This window comes from Lycium ferocissimum, chromosome 5 (assembly GCF_029784015.1).
Source record: "Lycium ferocissimum isolate CSIRO_LF1 chromosome 5, AGI_CSIRO_Lferr_CH_V1, whole genome shotgun sequence".
NCBI lineage: Eukaryota > Viridiplantae > Streptophyta > Magnoliopsida > Solanales > Solanaceae > Lycium > Lycium ferocissimum.
Window position 1 is genome coordinate 51,569,857 of NC_081346.1, and position 9,903 is coordinate 51,579,759.

Sequence of the window (9,903 nt, forward strand, 5' to 3'; positions counted from 1 at the left end):
TGTGGTTCGCCTACTCGAAGGGATAGTGTAGGTGCCACCACGACTCGTGAATTGGGTCGTGACAGTGGCCTACCGATAACAACTTTAAAAGTACGTTTTTCCTGATTTTTCATTCTATTCTTCACTTCTCCAAGCCCTAGCACGACTTTTCTTTCCTCTTATCATCCTTCCACATCATGGTAAGTCTATTCTAAGTATTTCTAACCATTACACATGTATTATTAACAAGATTCTACGCGACAACCCTAGGGTTTTCAAGAAAGCCCTTCTCAAAGATTCAAATGAAGGTTTTGGTGTTCGTCTTCAAAGTTTGAGTTTCCTTTTGGATATTTTTGTACAATTTAGGTATATAACACTAACTATCTCTATAAGGAAACTTCTAATTGGTCTCCCCATTCCACATATTCATTATCCGATGTACTCTCTTTCATAGACGAATTATGGCCTTCAATTATGAAAAGTGTTATGTATCGTTCAAGTTATCTCATTCTGAATGGCATGAACTCCCTATGTAATACTTAGATTCTCATTACGTTTCTATTCCATGAGTTCCAATTGTTTCATCTTAATAATATGATAAACGATAAACGTATAATTCTTCTTCAAAGACGATAACTTGATGATATTATGGCTTACTCACTTATGTTATGATTCTCATAATGATGAGAATATGAGGTATGTTTATGGACCTTTGAGATATCTTTAACACAAATATTTGGGAGAACTATTGTTAACCAAGAAGGTGTGAGTTCTTGTGACAAGCGCCCGAAACAACGTATGTCAACGTAGGACAAGGATCGTACCGTGGTTTGGGAGATTTCTTTATGTTACCACACAGAGGGTTATGATATGGATCCAATTGCTAGCAAAAAATTATATATGTCTCATCACCCCAGCAAGGTGATAGGATGAATTAGTCGATCAGGCTGAGATTGAACTCTATGTGCTCACATGATGATATGTTGGTTATTTATGCCTCTCGTAAATGAAATAACTTATGTTTAACGATGTTATGCTAAGATTATCCTTATTTCAAATTCATTTGATTCTCCTCGTGTCTTATTTATGTTGCTTGGTTTGCCCTTCTCTTCATGTCTCCTTTACTATTTAATTCAGTTATGTTTTGCATACGAGTGTTATTCCATAATACTCATGCACCTTTTACATGGGGTCACTGCATTTTAAGGTGCAAGTACGGATAATCAGTGGAACATGACTCCATGCTATGATTTTCCATACTTTTCAGCTATTAGTGAGCCCCACGTGATCTTCGGGGTATAGTTTTCCTCCATTTAACATTATTAGCTTTTTGGGTATGCCAGTGCTTTATCTCGGTAGACATTTCTATTCATGGTTATGTCTTAGGGATTTCATAGATCATGTTGGTCAAGTCATGCAGATGTTTACTTTATTTCTATTTCACTTTATGTCTTAATGTTTTGAATTTAAAGGATGCATTTATGAATGAAACTATATTTTAAAAACTTCACATTACGAAATCTACCTCATCTTATTTTGTGTAGTTATATGTCATGTGGAGCTAGTTCGCTTGGTTAAGTTAAGGCACCGAATGCCGGTCCGCCCAGGCCAAGGTTCGGGGCGTGACAAACTTGGTGAGTAAGGTTCAAGTGTACTAGGGAGTCTATGAAGTTGCGTCTAGTAGAATCCTACTTATGAGTGTGTAGTGCACCAAACTTATAATTGGGGGGCTGCAAGATATTTATGAAATGTTACCCTTCTTTTACTATAGATCATACGATGAAGCTTGGAGCAATAAGTAACCTTCCCTTCCTATCGAATTTCCTACATACTAGATACGCAATCCATGAGCATGAATTCAAGGTCCAAGTGAGGATGTTACGCATTGAGGGATAATTGTGAAATGTTGTTGGTAACGAATGAGACTTGAGATGATGTTGAAAGTGGCATAGAGTGCATCTTGCTCGAGAAAGGGATGTTCTATAATAGACTTGAAAGTTGGATAATAACAATGTACTTAAGAAGGGAAATGTGATGACTTCTGGTTGGAAGAGAATTGCCGCTATAGGAAGACATAGTGACAGAAGTGAATGAAACGAGGTAGGTAATTCCTAGAATTTTTCAAATGATTGGAATTTTCATCTTGATAGGTTGTGATCATGACAATGTCAAAAGGGCCAGATGTGTCATGAAAGTGAGGATTAAAGGCGAATGGAAGACAGATTGCCGGCATCAAAGCATGACGTCATGTGAGTAGTGTGCACCAAAGTTTCTTATGATTTCTGAATAGTCAAGACTACTTATCAATAACTAATTTTGGGCTTCAATATATGCATATGGCTTCTCTAGACGGGTGAATGAAGAAAATGTTCAAGCTTGATGAAATTAAAGGATTTAATTGGGAAATCACAGGAACAATACGAATAGCCTCAAAAGTAAAGTCAACATGAAGGTAATGATGTTAAGTTGGATCGAGTTGTTTATGCTTTTGACCTCAATAAGCCAAAGAGGATTGAAGGATGCTCGAGTTAATGTATAAAGCCGAGTTAGGAATTCATAATGATACAAAACAACAGCCATAAACCTTAAAATCTCAAATGTTTTGGTAAACGGAGGAATGTGCTACTACGAGAATTGAGATGATGCAAATGTTCGAAATTTTGAAAGATGTGCTTCTAGAGGATTGAAGGACTATGGGTGCAAATGATGATTATAACAAAATTTTCACATGTTTTATGTCCGGATTTACACTCAAAATACGCTGAATGGCGCTGAACTAATTTCGCAAATGATAGTACACATTGAAGATCAAGTTTGTGCATGGTAGTACATATGTATATGCTTTACTTTAAAGAATAATTTTATTTTGAGTTTTGCCATGGAGCCACAAGTATGACGATGATCACTCTAATATATGACGACATAGGGTAACATGTCATGAATTATAGCCGAGCCGGACATAAATTGGTCACTTTTTTTTTTTTTTTTTTTTTTTTTTTTTTACAGAAAAAAGGCTAATAGCAAATCACCTATGATTTTAAAATGTTTTGATTTTATAAAAGATGTGTATTTTTCGTACGAATTATGCACATGACTAAAGAGAGATGGTGTACGACATGAGAACCATGAGCACACATTGACTTGTATTTGCTAAAGGTTGATCACAATTAAAAAAAGAATAAACAACCAGAACATCTACTAGCTAGCCTAAGGAGCCACAATCATCCACTATTAGAGTTTCTTGCATTCCATCTTCTTCTAATGCCCCACGTTATACTTTTGAGCTTTTTCTGCCCCCTTCTCTCCCAAAAATAGTTACACGAGGACCAGTTTCCCTTTTTGGGGATACCAAATATGTTGATGATCCTAAATAACTGGATGCAACGTTCTGACACTAGACTATCTAGTTTGACAAATACTGTGGCTCGACCTATTACTTTACAGTCCCCTTCTTCTCTAACGATTGAGGATGTAAACTATTTGACAACCATGCCAGAGTCATTGATATCTTGGTACAGTAGGGAAATACTTTGTGTACCTTGGTTACACCAATAGAAGCTTCGAAGAAGGTTCCTGCCAAGGGAGCCTCAGTGGTAGCGTTGCGAGAGGACATCAGAAAAGCCACTACCTTTAAGCTTTATTATCATATGTTGGTGGGTCACTCTGACCCAAGAAAGTAGATTCAGACCACCCAGCCATTCCAGCATTCAAATAAAGCCACAAGTTGAGCCTCATGTTGAGGACCAGACAGAAGATCGAGGAGCTGATGTCATGAGGACCAATTAACGGCTTTCTTTAAGCAAAGCCACGTTACTTAGTACCTATTTTATTAATACTCACGTACACAGATGTCCTTAAAATGCAATTATGAAATGAAATGAAACAAATACAAACTTGTAGCAATTATAAACTCTATAACCAACTTGGTACTAGATTACATCAATTTGGTTTTACAAAGTGAATCCCTATAATCTTGATTTTTGTTTTCCTGTTGAACTTTGTCCTTCAAATAATATGAGCATCCATCTTCTAATTCTGTATAATATAGCCTCACGTGTCTCAAACATAGCCTTCAAAGTATTGTTTGCATTCCCATTTGATCAGCTCTTGATATGTCAACACGAACTCCTAGAATTTTCCTAATACATTCCACAAAATAATCTCCAGAATCTTCTTGATCTGTAGCTATTAATTTCAAGAACAACCTGATAATACATACTATATTGTCAGCTTTAGTGGCTTTTCCATTCCCCCTTCTTCCCGTATTGCTTTACTTCTAGTTGTACCATTCTTCCTTGTATATGTACACCTATTTTTAGACCATTCCATTTTGAATGCTTACCAGCTGATCATCATATCCATCTAAATAGCTATCCACAGTAAGCTTATCACCTATTTTGTCTTGAACAATGCCTTACTGTTCCTTGACGACTATATATGACCAGTTCTCGCCTTTTTGCATCTATTTTCTTATACTATTCCATTTTGAATACTTGCCAGTTGATTATTATATCCATCCGAATAGCTATCCACAGTAATCTGAACACCTATTTTGTCTTGAACATTGTCTTACTGTGCCTTGATGACTATACGTGATCACTTCTTGCCATTTTAGAACCACCTATTGATAACTTCTGAATAGATTGAGCAGTTACAAATTCTAATACCACACACAGAAATATTATCAAAAGGTTAATCATGTGAAGGATATCTACAAAAGAGAAAACAACATTAGTGATAAAAAATACACACATGTTCTCATGGTTGTGCGATCTGATCTTCTTCATAATCTTGACACCTCCATATTTCGAGTTGATGTACCATGCATTACCATCAAAGACATATATGATCCGATGACCAGTTAACAACCTCATGTATTGTTGCACCACTTATTTGGATGTTCTTTGAGCCAGCAACCACTATAGAGGATGACACCATTGAGATTATCACTGGAGGGTCTTCGGAGTATACACATGATCCAAAGGTTATTGCAGATGCATAGAAAGTTTCTCTTACCTATCAGTTAGTCTTATATTACTTTTTTCTCTTACCTCTCATTTGGTCTTGTATTCCTTTTTTATCATTAGGCATAATGCTTAATTTTAGTGTGGGGGAGGAACTTTTATGACAAATTATATTGGTCTATACATATTAAAACTTTAAGTAGTTAGTGAATTTCAATTATTTGTGTTGTCCGATTCTCTTTTGTTTATGGAGTTTCCTTTTATTTACGAATAAGCCCTTGGTTTTGTTTATACCAGGGTTCTTTCCAAGGGTAGTGTTTTTTTTTTCAATCTTTTTTTTTTAGTAAAGCCACCATACGGTGGTAATTTATTGAAAAAGAAAATTATGTACATATCAATCCAAAAGTGATTGATCAAAGAAAAAATTCAATCCAAAAGTGATTGATCAAAGAAGGAAAAACAGCAAAAAATATGAAAAACAGCAAGTGGAAATGGGAATACAGCTGATGAATATAACAGATTTGTAACAACTAAAAATCCAAGGGCCTTGACTTGATAACATCTATCATACCTTCAAAGTCTCACAGGTGGAATGTTTCAAATCATGTGAATCATTCTTCAGGCAATCTTGAATGTAGTTGTATTCATCTGTGGGCATCTTCTGCTGTATATACTCCAGGCCACTCCCAAACTTGTGCCATTGCCAAAAACAGTATGAAGCATATCAAGGACTGTTGTAACACCCATATTAAGGAATGAGTATGACGAAACACACTAATACCACCTTAACATAGATGTTGCATCAGTCCATACTAGTATAACTCAGTCTGCATATTGGAAATGACTCTTTTGTGTGCCTGATCATTAGTCTGAAGCTCTATCTTGTATTGTTCTTATTCTGAAATTTGGAATTCCAGTCTTTTGTGTGTTCAATATCCTCCTAGCTTAACTTGGTAACTCATGGAAACTATTAAAGTGAATTGTACCTGCAAAATCAAAAACCATGTTAGTTAAAAAATCAGCAAGTCCATTCCCTTCTCTGTGTATGTGCACCACAGTCACCATCTGATCTCTTCTCATTCTTTGAATATTTTTCCATTCTTCAGCAAGGATCATCTTCATTGCCATTGAGTCAGTCTCCATTATCAGTGGGAATAGTTACTTATCTAAGTAGTACTTCAACCCCATTCTAATAGCCATAGCTTCTGCTACCAAGTTTGATCCATCTTGTAACTTCTTAGCAGCAGCATACACCAAATCTCCCTCCTCATTCTTGATGCAAAAAGCAGTGTTTTTTTTTTCTTTCAATCGGGTGCCTCTATCATGCTTTATTTAGTTTTCCTAGTTTATAACTTCTTCTTTTTTCAATAGTAATGAATAAAAGTTGTATGACTCCCTCTCTTGCTAGTTATATGTGTCTCATGTGGTAACTGGTACCAACACATTTAGTCACTTGCAAATGGTTCAAAATAAGTTTTTGAATGCCTTGTTTGCGAGGTTGTAATATTAGTTGGTGACTTTGAGTCATTTGTGGATTTGTATGAACCATTGAAATTTTGCAAAAGCTATTATATTCAGTGCATATTGGAACTGTATCTTTCTTTGCGGTTCATTTGTATATGAGGTGAGGATTAGTTTATCAAAGTTCACTTGTACAAGGTGATAATTAGAAACTTTCCCCAAATGTGCTTCATAATGAAATCTTAGGCTATGCTTAGTCCGAAAAATGATTTTCGGCTTTTCTTAGACCATTTGAGCCTTTTATTACCAACCTTTGTTATGTTTTCTCTAGCTAACCCCATTGAGCCTTGAGTCTTTTTTGGAAACTATATTATAAGGTAATACTTTTTGGTATAAGTATCTACTTTTGAGTTCCTTACTTCCCTAAGTACTTTGAATTACAAAATGGGCTAAGTTTTTAGGGAAGTTGTGATGTTGAAGTTCATTGGAGGTGAGAAGGTGAAAAGTGAAAAGAAATGAAAAATTAGAATGCGTGGAAAAGAAAAATTCTTATTTTATATATGAAGAGAAAGAGAGAGAGAGAGAGAGAGAGAGAGAGAGAGAGAGAGAGAGAGAGAGAGAGAGAGATTAGTGAGATTTATGAAAAAAAAGGAAATACTATATAAGTGAAGTGAACGAAATAGGGTAGAGTTTCGGAGAAGGGATGTGTGCTTTTGATGTTATGGAAGCTCCTTTCTCAAGGGAAGAAAAATCACAACCTACCAAGTAGGAATTTTCCTAAACTCTTCATTAAACAAGCCCACAAATTTAAGGTTTGCAATCTAGCTTGCAATACCTAAGGAACTGTTCCAAATAGTCCCACCTCTACCCTCTTAACACTCAACAATTCCAACATGCTAGCAACACTTCAATGACTGTACCAAGTCAAAGAAACACCTTACAACTCGATACCAAACACCTATTACATAATTCTCATAAAGGTAAATTGATGGAACCACAACTAAAACCTTACTATTACAACAAAAGAACTTAAAGACAAATCTTGATAAGCTCAGGTTCTTCCTCGATGTGTAGTTGGCTCTTTAGAGACTCAGGTGTTGACTCCTCTCACACTTGATGTCTCACATTGGATGTGATTGTGGTTGTAGTTAAGCTCCAAATCTTGTTCATGTTGTGTTTATATAGAAGTACTTGTCGCCTTGTCTTGTTCGAATCCAACCAAGTATTGGTTTCATAATTCCACCCGAAAACCAATCCTTGTTTGCCTTGGATCTCCTTTCCTTGTATGTGCGTTGGTTTCTCCTTTTCCTACTTCAATGCTAATTTCATGTGTTCAACTTATTGTAAGGATTTCATATAGTTAAACTTCAAATCCTCATAGAATAGGAATGAGTCAAATTCCAAATCTCCTAGTCGGTTATGAAATTTCTCTTACACAGTCTCCAGTATACCTTGATAAGGATCAGTAATTAATGACTTCGCATCTGAAAATGCTAGAAAATTAGACTTTAAATAAAAATATATATGACGATCTTTCCTTTAAAAAAAAATTAGGGCTTCTCTCTGAAGTTTGACTTTAGACCTCCAATCTTGTTGAAACGGCCATGGATTTCAGCAAATAGGGTTGTAACTGTCTTGTCTTTCTTTTTTATAACAAAATGGTGCTTTCGTGTTTCAAGTTGTAACTTATAATCTAGACATAACGCGTTACATCTAATCTTAAGGAATATAACATTAGCAGCCAGGTTATTCCAATTGTGCAACGTTAGATGAGAATTGTACAAGTGAGGGTAGCAGCTAGCTAAAACGTAATAGTGACAAGTTTGCATTAGATAATTCACGAGGCATATCAACAACCTAAACAATGATTAATTGAATTATCTTGTTTAGATTAGGTTTTGTATACTAATAAAATCACCCACACTACTCGAAGCAAAAGAGAGAATCACCTTACCAAGATAGATTTCAAATTATCAGAAGAAATCATCTACTAATTTGGTTTATATATGGCAACTTGGATTTACTTAAATCTTAAGTATCATACCATGCGTAAGCAGGCAACAAATAGCCATGCAAGTGATAACAAATGCATGTCATGAATTTATCCTTAAAGTAGTTGGGGGTGGAGGAGGTTTGGTAAAAAGCTATCTTTATCACAACATTCCCTCCAAATTATGATTAATTATATTCGGAATGCGGTGTGTTATTCTAATGCTATACTAAATCGGGAACTCATGATAATTAAGGATCTTGTATTTTCTAAGGTCGTCTCTTATGTGTTCCTGTCTTGTAACCGTTTGATTCGATCCTAATTTTTCATTCGATATCTTAAATTCGCATTGAAAAATTTCACATTTGAGGTAAAATGCTCCATGCGACTTCGTACCAGAATAGGCATTAAGAAAACAAATATCCTCGGTGAAACATTTATTAGCAAAAAGGGATTTTGAAGGGACAAAAAGGAAATTTCACTATAGAATGTTATAATTTTGCTTGAAATGATTCAAATGAAAGAAAGGACAAAATATGACGGCTAAGGAGGGAAAGAGGGTTATGTCCAGAGATAGAAATCCCCCGTGAGAAGTGTTTGGAGCCATTTGACAGCTAATATAAAAGATACTTACATATAAAAATACAAGATATACAATTGCATACTACAACTGAATATTTTTGACACTTTCTCCTCCTCTATTTTCGATGAATCCTCAAGGGAGTCACGGGACATATCAATACACAGTGACGGATACCCTTTTTTTGATAACGGGATCATACAAATTTAATATTTTTAACACGGAGAGCATAAATTTATGTATAACAATTCATTAAATTTAGAAAAATATTATAGTTGTATGCATAATTTTACAATTACGTACAATAAGTTTAAATATGCTAATTAGAATCATAAAACCGAAACTATTAACAATTCAAATTTTAGATCCGTCCGTGTCTATACATGTAAATATTCAAAGTCACGTGTCTCCAATATTTTACTTAAGAGTACATTTCATTCAATTCAAGTTTTTAGTCAAATTTTGATCTTTGTCAAAAGCATCATTTGTACTTTTCTACTGCTCTTCCAATATTATGGGTGAATCAATCTCTTAAAGAATTTTTTATGTTTTCTTTATTTAGGTATCCTCGTAATACACATCTTAGTATCCAATTTTAGCATCTAATAAAAGTATTACGCTCACATGCTATTGTTTAGTACATAATCATAGCTACTAGGGAAAAATTACAAGGACGAAATCCCATTTTGAGATCAAGAAATGTATTTTACTTGCTAGCCAATTTTTTCTTCATTTCTTCCCTTCTCTAATCTTATTTTTTTAGTTTTCGAGATGAGTTATATAATATCAATCGTGGCTGAACCTACGGCTATATGTGACTAACAAGATCTTCATATTAGCTTTGATTTGTACAGATATTCATATACAGTTTGGTTGTCTTTGTGTTTAACGTTACTTTAAGAAACTTTAATCAATCATCTTTAGGGGAA